The 12,869-nt window shown below is 44.1% G+C and overlaps 1 pseudogene; it reads right to left on the reverse strand.

Annotated features, from left to right (window-relative positions):
* Positions 1-354: 354 nt before the first annotated feature.
* On the reverse strand, positions 355-472 carry LOC124778586 (annotated as a pseudogene).
* Positions 473-12,869: the final 12,397 nt, after the last annotated feature.

Raw genomic sequence — 12,869 nt, forward strand, 5'->3', positions numbered from 1 at the left:
GATTGTTTACTCTGTTCTGTTCAACATCAAAGTATAGTGATATAAGAGAAGTCTCATCCATCCAGGTACATAGTGGTTAGGGTTTATGTATCTTTACTCATATGATAGGAAGTCTAGTCTCAACACCAACACCAGTCATCAATTTCTATAAAGCACTCCGTCTTCAGGCCACAAGTGGCCCATCGAGACCATCCGACTGTCATGTCATCCTCAGCTGAGGATGTGGATAGGAGGCGTGTGTGGTCAGCACACCGCTCTACCAGTCATTACGATAGTTTTCTTTGACTGGAGCTGCTACTATTCAGTCAAATAGCTCCTCAATTTGCATCACGAGGCTGAGTGCACACCGAAAAATGGCAACAGCGCATGACGGCCCGGAGGGTCACCCATCCAAGTGCCAGCCATGCCCGACAGCGCTTAACTTCGGTGATCTGACAGGAACCGGTGTATCCACTGCGGCAAGGCTGTTGCCCATCAATTTCTGTAGGTCAGTTAAAAAGTTCACTGGGAGATGAAAAGTTCCAGAAGTTGAGAGAGATCAAGAATCAAGAAAGAAAAAAAAAGGGAAGAAATGCCATTACCAACTATTTTGTTTGTTAATTTGTTCACTTTGCCACCATGTATCATAAGATTTTTTTTAAAAAAAAAGTACACTGTTATAAGGGTACCTGTAACAAATCAAGAGCCATGCTGATCCAATTCAGCTATTGTTTACACTGATTATACATTTAAAAGTTAATATCCATTCATTAATATGTTAGCTGTTACATATGAACAGTAGCTATAACATATGCATATTCTTATGAATTCAGTACACACACACAACCGCAGGGACACTGAAATGTACATTACCACAGCTGTGATGAGACTAATTATTGATTATCCACTGTTTTAGATTATTGAGAGCAGTTTCCTGTGCAAATGGAGGTGGGGAATGGTCAGGAAGACATCACACATGGCAAGGATGGGGTAATGGGATAAAATGAGGCAGGTCTTTCAACAGATGATTCAGCACCTACAAAACAAGATGAGAGGAGTTTGGAGGGTAGAGCATACAAGAAATATAGGGAAGGGGAGAGATTGGGGGAGGGGAAAATTATAGGAAAGTGGAGATGAAAAGTGAGCCTGGGAGGCGAGAGAAAAAAGGAGAGGTGTGGAAAAGGGTAGAGATGGGGGGAAGGGGAGGGAGTGAGGGGGATGAGAGAGGAGGAGGGAAGTGGTGGAGAGAGAGAGAGAGAGAGAGAGAGAGAGAGAGAGAGAGAGTGAGAGAGAGAAGGGGGGGTGGGGGGGGGAGAAGAAGGCCTCTATGTGGGGAGGGAGGAAGAATGGTAGGAGAAGGCAGTACACCATCTGGATGGGGAAAGAAAAGAAGGGAAAAGGTAAGAAGAGGCACTGGGGAACTGCTTAGAGAAGGTTTATGTTAGGATGACTGCTAGAGAGCAGGATACACTGAAGAGACAAATCCATGCTTTGCATTTCAGAGGAACTTGTGCTGGAAAGGAATATCCAAATGACCTGCATAGTGAAGTAGCTGCTTAAGTCATTTGTGCTCCGCTGCACAGCATGTTTGGTAACTGAATATTCAAGTCAGCAGTTTGCCACAGTTTGGTAGTGGCCTTTCATATGAGCAGACAACTTGTCTAGCCCACATAGAGTGCTGAATAGTAACTGCAGAATAGTTGATATGTAATGTGGCTGCTTTCACATGTGGCACTGCCTTTTATTGGGCAGGAAATACCTGTGACTATACTGGTGTAGGATGTTGTAGGTGGCTGTATGGGACAGGTCTTTGGCCTGGGACAACCACAAAATGATAATCCATGGGGCACGGGATAGAGAACAGAATTGGTTTAGGCTGGATGAAGGACAGAACACAACTCTGGGTGATGTATATATAATTTTCAGTAGGTTATCCCTCATCTCAGGTTAACAGGTTTACTGGCAGATCTGTTTATGCCTGAGCTATATAGGGTTGTCTGCCAATAAAGGTTCTAGTAATGTTATTGGCATATCTTGAAAACTCCTACTTTCTACTGCAGATGTAATGTCTGCTGGTGGTGAGGTTGTACGGAAGGTACTTTATGACATGGAATGGGTGACAGCTGTCAAAATGGAAGGACTGTTGATGGTTGGTGTGATTGATACGAACAGATGTATTTATAGAGATATCTGAGAGATAGAGATTGACAGGTAAGAGGGTAGTTTGTTGAGTTGAGAAGGACCAAATGCAGCAGCATGGTAGTAGATGCTGAGGTTAGCAAGAAAAGATCAAAGGTTGTCCTCACCATGAGTCCAGATCATGAAAAACTCATCAATGCATCTGAATGAAATAGGTTTTAGGTGTTGACTGACTAGGAAGGTTTCCTCCAGATGGCACATAAATAAGTTGACATAGGATGATACCATGTGAGTGCCTTTGGTAGTAGCAACAATTTACTAAGATTTGGCCTTCAAACCCTGTGAAATAACTGTGGGTCAGGATGCAGTTGGCTAGGTTGATTAAGAAAGAGGTGGTCGGTTTGGTATCAGGAGAACATCGGGTAAGGTAGTTTTCCATGGTTGTGAAGCCATGGGATAAGGGATGTTGGTGAACAAGGATGTTACACCCTCAGTGACCAACAAGGTGTCCAGTGACAATGGGACAAACTGTGGAAATGTGCCATAAACAATGTCTTCAGTCTAGGATGGGAAGTTACAGACAATAGTTTGAGGCATTGGTCAACAAAGGCAGAAGTTAGTTCTGTTGAAGCAATACATTCAGCCACAGTGGGATGACCACTAGGGTGACCTGCAGGGTTGTTTTTGGGGACTAGGCAAAAGGTAAGAATGTGCGGAGTTCTTGGTATGAGGAGGGAGATGGATTCAGGTGTCAGGATTTGTAATGAACCCAGGACCTTGAGGACTGCTGGACTTCTTGAAAGTTGGCAGAGACCCTCAACCTCATCACTACAATTCATGGCTACTGTGGTGAAGCCTTTCTCTGCGGGAATGATGATAAGGCTGAATTGGTTTTCAGGTTATGGATAACTATGTTCCACAGGAGTGATGTTGGTGTCACTGGGGAAGGATTAAGGAAAAAAATTTCTTTTTGAATCGTCAGTCTTCTATCTGGTTTGATATGGCCCACCATGAATTCCTCTCCAGTGCCAACCTCTTCATCTCAGAGTAGCACTTCCAACCTACATCCTCAATTTTCTGCTGGATATATTCCAATCTCTGTCTTCCTCTACAGATTTGCCCTCTACAGCTCCCTCTAGTACCATCAAAGTCATTCCCTGATGCCTTAACAGATGTCCTGTCATCCTGTCCCCTCTCCTTGTCTGTGTTTTCCACATATTTCTTTCCTCTGCAATTCTGCACAGGACAACCTCATTTCTTACCTTATCAGTCAACCTAATCTTTCACATTCATCTGTAGAACCACATCTCAAATGCTTCAATTGTCATCTGTTCCAGTTTTCACACAGTCCATGTTTTGCTACCATACCATGCTGTGCTCCAAACGTACACTCTCAGAAATTTTTTCCTCAAATTATGGCCTATGTTTGATTCTAGTAGACATCTCTTGACAATGAATGCCCTTTTCGCCAGTACTAGTCTGTTTTTGATGTCCTCATTGCACCATCCATCATTGGTTATTTTGCTGCCTAGGTAGCAGAATACCCTAGCTTAATCTACTTTGTGACCATCAAACCTGATATTAAGATTCTTGGTGTTCTCATTTCTGCTACTTCTCATTATTTTCATATTTCTTTAATTTACTCTCAATCCCTATTCTGTACTCATTAGAGTATTCATTCCAGTCAACAGATCATGCTGTTCTTCCTCACTTTCATTCAGAATAGCAATGTCATCAGTGAATCGTATCATTGATATCCTTTCACCCTGAATTTTAATTCCATCCCTGAATCTTTCTTTTATTTCCTTTCCTAAGGCCAAACTGGTCATCATCTAACACATCCTCAGATTTCTTTTCCATTCTTCTTTGTATTACTATTGTCATCCATTTGCATCCATGAGCTGTTAAGCTGATTGTGCAATAATTCTCACAGTTGTCAGTTCTTGCAGTCTTTGGACTTGTGTGGATGATATTTTTCTGAAAGTCAGATGCTATGTTGCCAGACTCATACATTCCACACACCAATGTGAACAGACATTTAGTTGATACTTCCCCCAATGATTTTAGAAATTCTGATGGAATGTTATGTGTTCCTTCTGTCTTATTTGATCTTAAGTCCTCCAAAGCTCGCTTAAATTCTGATTCTAGTACTGAATCCCCTCCCTCTTCTAAATTGACCCCTGTTTCTTCCACTATCATGTCAGATAACTCTTCCCCCTCAAAGAGGCCTTCAATGTACTCCTTCCACCTATCCACTGTCTCCTCTGCATTTAAACGTGGATTTCCTGTTTCACTTTTAATGTTACTAGCCTTGCTTTCAATTTCACTAAAGGTTGTTTTGACTTTCCCACATGGTGAGCCAGTCCTTCTGACATTCATTTCTTTTTCGATTTCCTCACATTTTTCATGCAGCTATTTCATCTTAGCTTCCCTGCACTTCCTGTTTATTTCATTCCTGAGTGACTTGTATTTCTGTATTCCTGAATTTCCCTGAAGATTTTTGTACTTCCTTCTTTCATCAATCAACAGAAGTATATTTTCTGTTGTCCATGGTTTTTTTGCAGTAACCTTCTTTGTACCTATGTTTTTCTTTCCAACTTGAGTGATTGCCCTTTTTAGGGATTTCCATTCCTCTTCAACTGTACTGCCTTCTGAGCTGTTCCTTAATTCTGTATCTATTGCCTTTGCGAACTTAAAGCATATCTCATCATTCTGTAGTGCTTCCGTATCCCACTTCTTTACCCATTTATTCACCCCAACTAATCTCTTGAACTTCAACCTACTCTTCATCACTGGTACAGTATGATCAGAGTTTATATCTGCTCCTAGACATGCCATACAATCCAGTATCTGATTTCAAAATCTCTGTTTGACCATGACATAATCTAAGTGAAATCTTCCCATATCACCTGGCCTTTTCCTCTTGTGATTCTTGAACAGAGTATTCACTGAAATTTATTACAGAACTCAATTACTTCTCCTCTCACCTTCCTTGTCCCAAGCCCATATTCTCCTGTAACTTTTTGTCCTACTCCTTCCCCCTACAACTGCATTCCAGTCCCCCATGACCATTAGATTTTCATCTCCCTTTATGTACTGTATTACATTTTTGATATCCTCATATAATTTCTCTATCTCTTCATCTTCAACTTGTAATGCCAGCATGTATACCTGAAGTATTGTTGTTGATTCTGATAAGAACAACCCTATCACTGAACTGTTCACTCTCTGCCCTACCTTCCTATTCACAACAAATCCTACTCCTGTTATTCCATTTTCTGCTGCTGTTGATATTGCCCTATACTCATCTGACCAGAAATCCTTGTCTTCTTTCCATTTCACTTTACTGACACCTACTATATCTAGACTGAGCCTTTGCATTTCCCTTTTCATATTTTCTAGCTTCCCTGCCATGTTCAAGCTTTTGACATTCCATCCCTCAACTCATAGGACATTATCCTTTCATTCGTTATTCAATCTTTTTCTCATGGTGACCCCTCTTCCCCCACCTCCTCGGTGAACCCTTTCCCCCATCTCCTCAGCAGATCCAAATGGGGGACTATTTGGAATCTTTTGCCAATGGAGAGATCATCATGACACTTTTTCAATTACAGACCATGTCTTGTGGAAACACATTATGTGTCTTTAAAGCAGTGGTTTCCATTGACTTCTGCATCCTCATACCTGTGGTCTAGGAGTATTGTCTTTGATTAGTAATCAAAATGCCATCAGTCTTGGATTCGAAACCAGCCCACTTACATTTTGATTAATAAACACCATTGGTGACTGAAGATTTCCGGCATAAGAAGTTACCATCATGCTGCCAACGGTCTTGTCAAGGAGGGCAGAGGAGCAGACAGAGGTTCAGGGCACTCTCTTGTCCTTGGGGTGGGAAACTGCCCATAAAGGCAGAAGATACAAGTTTAGAAATGAAGAATTCCTGAAAGATTACCCAGGGATGATAGGCTGGAAGAGGAGGACGATTGCTGTTTGAGGGGTATTGGAACTGTTTGAAACATGATTCTATATACGGTTTTGGTTGGCTGTTGTCAGTAGTGTGTGTGCATTGAGTAAAGGAAAGATGATCCTTTATGAGTTGAGTATGGTTGAAATTAGGTTTGGTGCTAAATTTGAGGCCTTTAGAAAGGACTGAAACTTCTGCAGGGGTCAGAGATTAGCCAGCAAGGTTGAAAACAATGTTACAGGCTGGGTGTTTAGGAGCAGTGTGTTTCTTGGAGGGTGAAGGATGCTTTTGGAGTTTTTGGAGGGTGAGCAAGGCTTGGTTGGGGAGAAATTAGGGGTTGACAGCAGGGATGGATCAGAGTAATAGACTCCTGTCAGTAGGTAATCCCATGCAGGAATATCAGACAGAAGTAGCTGGGATAGCTTTGCCAGATTGTGCTGGGAATGTACATGACATCCCACCTAATGGACTTACTGTTAAAGTTAGCATCTTGGGCTGTCATGTATACTGCCCCAAGTATCTTCATCTTTTTAAATTCCATCAGTCTCTCACCCTCACCTAGTTGGTTCCTCATAATTATACAATCCAAGCTCAAACCATAGATGACTGGTACCTTGTACCTACCTTGTTCAGAAACAGATCTCCCATGCCTTATCTCTCCAGTCACTCACCACTCCCAAAGTCCCACTGTCTGGACACATAGGAGCGTTCCCCTGGTGAATCAGTTCTGTCCAGGACTGCAGAAACTGAATCTCATTCCCTGCAAGGGTTTTAACTACCCCTCATCAAGCCCTGAAATGAGAAATATCCTGCCCACCATTCTTCCAACCCCTCCAACAGTGGTCTCCACCATCCACAGAATCTACACAATATCCTCACTTGTCTCTACTCCACCCCTGCTCCTAACCCCTTGTCTCATGGCTCATATCTCTGTAAATCACCTAGATGCAAGACTTGTCCCATACATCTTCCCACCACAACTACTCCAGCCGGGTCACAAGAATCACCTTCTACAAAATCATATTATTATACTGGATGATACATTGTTAGAAAATTTGTATTTGTTATATTTTGATGAAAACAAACATTTATTAGGAAAATACCAATGTATTTATGAACAAAACTTGTTAAAATGCTCTTTAAAATATTTTTGTAAACATTTGGGACAAACAGCTATGAATAGACAACTATATACAGTCCCATTACTTAGTAATTTGAGAAAACTCAAATTGTGACAGTTGGAAAGTAGAATATAGCACAAAATGAAAATCCATGTAAAATAAATTTAAAGTATTAAAGTAAATAGTAATTAATTTTCTAATAATAAAAAGTACAAAGCTGATGGTTATGGTGCTCTAAATCTATGCATGGCAGAGGCCATGAGGGATGTTTTTGTAATGAGTAATTTAATGAACAGATTTTATGATTTTGTTAGCGATTTTCCAAATAAATAAACTATTGAAAACAGAGTTTCGTTTAAGCAGTGTAAAATCTGAGATGGAATAATGACAGTATTATGAAACAGAAACAATGGAAAATTAGGGATGGAATAATGACAATATTTTTTAAAAAAAGTATAGTGGTACTTACCATATAGCAGAGTTGCTGAGTCCCAGACAGGCACAAAAAAAGACTGTCAAACAAAGATTTCAGCCAACAGGCCATCGTCAGAATTAGACCACATACATGCACAAACACACAAACACACACACATGAAAATGTGACTCACACACACCTGACAATCTCTGGCTGCCAAGGCCAGACTGCGAGCAACAATGCATGATGCAAGAAGCAAACTGGGTGCTGGGGGTAAGGAGGAGGCTAGGGTGAGGAGGGGGAGGGATAGCAGGGTAGGGGTGGAGGACAGTAAAGTGATGCTTGTGGGAGCACAGAGAGACATGGTAGGGCAGCTAGCTGCACACAGGTGATTATACAGCCAGTGGGAATGTGAGATGGATCCAGATGATGCAGGCGAGAGGTAGTCAAAAGGTAGTGTTCAATAGCAGCAAGGCCATGGCCATTAGTATAAAGGGAGTTGATTTCAATAGTGAGGAGCAGGGCACTGTGTGATAAAGGATCAGTACATGTGGAGAACTGATGGAGGAAATGCTTGGTGTCTTTTATATAGGAGGGTACATTGTGGGTAATAAGCTGAATGTTCTGGTCTATGAGAGCTGAGATTCTCTCAATGGGGGCACAGTAACTGGCCACAATGGGATGTTCTAGATGGTTGGATTTACTGACTTCAGGAAGCATGTAGGAGGTAGGAATGCAGGGAGTGATAGGCGTAAGGAGAGAGAGAGAGAGAGAGAGAGAGAGAGAGAGAGAGAGAGAGAGAGAGAGAGACACTCAGGGGAGAGGTTCTAGGGTGGGCCTAAGGATCTGAGCAGAGACTGGAGATCCTGTTGAATTTATGGAACAGGGTCACTGTGGCAAGGTTTACAGGTGGACAAGTCTGACTGCTGGTGGAGCCCTTCCACCTAGTAATCCCTACAGTTTAAAACCACAGTGATGTAGCCTTTGTCAACATGTAGGATTATAAGGTTGGGATCACTTTTTAGGTGGTGGATTGTCATTCTTTCTGCAGATGTAAGGCTAGCTTGTATGTTGAGGGATGTGGTGACTGATGGTGGGTGATTGCAAGGCAGTGGGGTGAGGTCAAGGTTGGGTGGAGGTGTGAACATGGTTGGGCAGGGTTCAGCATTGGTTTTGGTTTGAGTCTGGTCACTAGTGTTGATGATGGAAATGTTTTTCCAGTGTAGGGATTGGGAGAAGAAGAGAAGACCTTCAACAAGTTCAGCATGATTGGATTTGGGAGTGGGGCTTATGGAAAGGACTGATACTTTCATTGGACTAGGGCTTTGAGAGGAATATTTTATAACTGTACTCTGGATCTGTTTAGGTTCTTCATTCTGTATGGAGGTGAGAGGATATTTCTGACGGTGTGGTAAATGTGGTAGGTTTGTGAGGTAGGGTTTGTCAGCTATGAGGGAATGTGGGGGGAGGTCTGGAGGCTGCTGTAAAGACAGTGGATAGTGGTAGTTCAAGGTGGAAGTAGGAGGTGAACAGGCTGGATAGTTTATTGAGGTGGCATTGTGCACGCTACTCTAGTTCCGTGAAGGCAAGAGTTTCGATATGAGAGTCATGTGTGTGTGAGTTACGTTTGCATGACTGTGTGTGTGTGTGTGTGTGTGTGTGTGTGTGTGTGTGTGTGTGATCTAATTTTGATGAGTGCCTCTCTTGCAGAGTCTGCCACTTGAGTTTATTAAACATCTCCGTAACGCTATCACGGTTACCAAATAACCCGGTAACGAAACGCGCCGCTCTTCTTTGGATCTTCTCTATCTCTTCCGTCAACCCGACCTGGTACGGATCCCACACTGATGAGCAATACTCAAGTATAGGTCGAACAAGTGTTTTGTAAGCCACCTCCTTTGTTGATGGACTACATTTTCTAAGCACTCTCCCAATGAATCTCAACCTGGTACCCGCCTTACCAACAATTAATTTTATATGACAGATACGGAGTTGGTAGTATGAAACTCACTATTGTTTCTATGCTTGTATATCCTCGCAAATTATTAGTGAATTAAAGGTTATAACACTTTTTGGCGACGAGGAAGGGATTTTTTTTTTTCCTGCATTTGGGAATTGTGCATTCGTGTCTGGGCAGACATGGAACAGCTTCTGCAAGCACTCATTGAACAACAAACACAGGTGACGGCTGCTATTCAGGCGTTGTCGACGTTGCTTACTCATCGTCTGTCTTCCGCTTCTCTGTCTCCGTTCCCTCCTTATGACGAGGCCGCTGAAGACTGGGAGGATTATGAGAAGCATTTGCGGCAACACTTCTTGGCTTTCGGCGTTGTCGACGCTCCTATGTGTAAGTCGTTATTTCTATCTTGGATTTCCCCACGGATCTATCAGCTGCTATCTCAGTTAGCCCCTCTGCAGGAACCTGCCTCTCTGTCCTTCCAAGAAATGTGTGACTTATTGTCTAACTATTACCGAAAAAACAAACACGCCATTGCCGCCCGCGTGGCGTTCTACCGGTGTTGTAAACAGCCCCATCAATCTTACCGGGCTTGCGCGGCGGAACTACACGGTCTGAGTAGGAAATGTCAGTTGTCACGGACACTCATCATGAGTCTTATGCTGATTCAATGGTTAGGGATGCTATTCTACGGCTTGCTCCTGATAAAGAAGTTTGACAACGTGCCTTACAACTGCCAAACCCGTCATTGTCAGAAGTTCTAAGTATCGCTCAATCTTTTGAAGTGTCTCATGCTGCTGGTGTGCAAATAGACGCGTGGTGTGATGTAGGTGCTATACAGACCACTTTCGACATGGACAATTTGCCTGTTTCCCAAGGGACTGATGATATGGCAGCGGTTCACTCACGTCAACAACGTCGCGTTGGGCCGCCACGCTCGCAGCGAAAACAGCAGCCACAGAAGCAGGTTCGTTCCGCACTTCCTTCTTGTCCACCTTGTTTCATACAGCATGACAGGGCTGCATGTCCAAAACGTTGGGCCACGTGTAATTCATGTAGGAAAAAGGCCACATTGCTTCTGTGTGTCAGTCCCCTAAAGTTCCTGTCGATGAGGACGAGGCATCGGACATGGATTTTAACTGTGTGCTTTCTCAAACAAATAAGTTGTTTGTTACTGTTGATGATCTGGATAAAGACATTCGCATGCAAGTGGACACTGGCTCTGCGGTAACTCTCATTAATTCTCGCACGTATTTGGAGTTGGGCTCCCCTCCCTCATCTCCAGTTACGTGAAATCTGAGGACTTATAATAAACAGAAAATTCCTATCGTTGGCCAGTTTGAAGCTTCGACTGCCTACAAGTCTGTTGTTCGGCCCCTCACGTTTTATGTGGTGGATCATGCGGGTACTGAAAATCTGTTCAGTTATGATGCTTTCCAGTTGTTTGGGTTCTCCATTGATGATGATGTGCACCTCATATCTGAGGATATTCCATATCAACAGCTGGATGGATTGTGTTCTGAATTCTCGTCCATGTTCTCTGCTGGTCTGGGTCGTGCCAAGGATTTTGAAGCCCACATTACTCTTAAACTTACAGCTCGCCCTAAGTTTTTCCGGGCACACCCTATTCCGATGGCGTTGCGTGCACCTGTCAAGGCTGAGATAGACAGGTTAACAGCTTCAGGGATTCTCCTTCCTGTTACCTCCAGCGAATGGGCATCGCCAATCATGGTGGTTTCTAAACCAAACGGGAGTCTGCAATTGTGTGGCGATTTTAAAGCCACTGTCAATGCTCAGAGCCTCATTGACACTTATCCTCTTCCCCCTCCTGAGGAGTTATTTACCAAGCTTGCTGGGGGCCAGTTCTTTTCCAAACTTGACTTATCGGAGGCGTACCATCAGTTGCCGTTGGATGCATCTTCTAAGGAATTTCTTGTCATCAACACTCCTTGCGGGTTGTATCAGTACCAGTGGTTACCATTTGGTGTCGCTAGTGCGCCGGCCATTTTTCAGTGGTTTTTGGAACAGCTCACGGCTTCCGTTCCTGGCTGCATCAACTACCTGGATGATATTGTTGTCACGTGGGCCTCCACTGAGGAACACCTTCGCAATTTGCGTTCATTATTTCGGGTTCTGCATTCGGCTGGGATGAAGTGCAATCTGAACAAGTCCCAGTTCTTCCAACCCTCCATTGTGTATCTTGGTTTCCACTTGTCCCGTGAGGGTATACGTCCTCTACGTCAGCATGTTGCGGCCATTACCACTCTACCCCGGCTGTCTACGGTCAAAGAACTTCAACCGTTTCTAGGCAAGATTGCTTATTATCACAAATTCATTCCATCTGCGGCGGCGGTGGCTCATCCTCTGCATCAGCTGTTACGCAAAAACGTTCCTTTCTGTTGGTCCGACGAGTGTGAGCAGGCTTTTGTTCGCCTGAAGGCTCATTTGCAGTTGGCGCCTTGTCTTGCCACATTCCGTCCAGGTCAGCACTTGGTTCTGGCGACTGACGTGTCACAGTATGGCCTAGGGGCTGTTCTCACCCTTCGCCTATGCTTCCAAGACCCTCAACGATGCCCAACGGCGTTACTCTCAAATCGAAAAGGAGGCGCTCGCTATCATTTATGCTCTAAAAAAGTTCAGCGTTTTTTTGCATGGTTCTAAGTTTCACCTCATCACCAACCACAAGCCGCTGGTCTCTCTGTTCAGCCCCTTGGCGTCGCTTCCAGATAAGGCAGCTCACCGCCTGCAACGTTGGGCCTTATACTTGTCTCGTTTTCACTATGAGATTCACTATCGCCCCACGGCCCAGCAAGCCAACGCTGACGCGTTGTCGCGTTTGCCGATGGGCCCCGACCCGGTTTTCAATCGAGATGAACTACTCTGTTTCCACATTGATGAGGAAGAACGTCGTGCGGTCGAGGGTTTTCCACTTACAGGTTCGCAGGTCACGTCGGCTACTGCGCGGGACCCGGTCCTGCGTCAGGTGATCGGTTTTGTTCAACGGGGTTGGCCGGACAGGACCAAGGGCCAGGCATCGGATCCCCTTCGCAACTACCATGCCTTGCGCCTTCGTCTGTCTGTTCGTGAGGGTGTTGTTCTTCTGGCCACAGATGGCACATCTCCGTGGGTCGTGGCGCCAGCTTCTCTTCGCAAAGATGTTCTCAAACTACTGCATGAAGGCCATTGGGGGATTTCTCGGACTAAGTCCCTGGCCCGCAGGCATGTTTATTGGCCCGGTATCGATTCGGACATCACCCACATGGTCGCTGCGTGTGGTCAGTGTGCTCAACAACT

The sequence above is a fragment of the Schistocerca piceifrons genome, chromosome 2, assembly GCF_021461385.2.
Source record: "Schistocerca piceifrons isolate TAMUIC-IGC-003096 chromosome 2, iqSchPice1.1, whole genome shotgun sequence".
NCBI lineage: Eukaryota > Metazoa > Arthropoda > Insecta > Orthoptera > Acrididae > Schistocerca > Schistocerca piceifrons.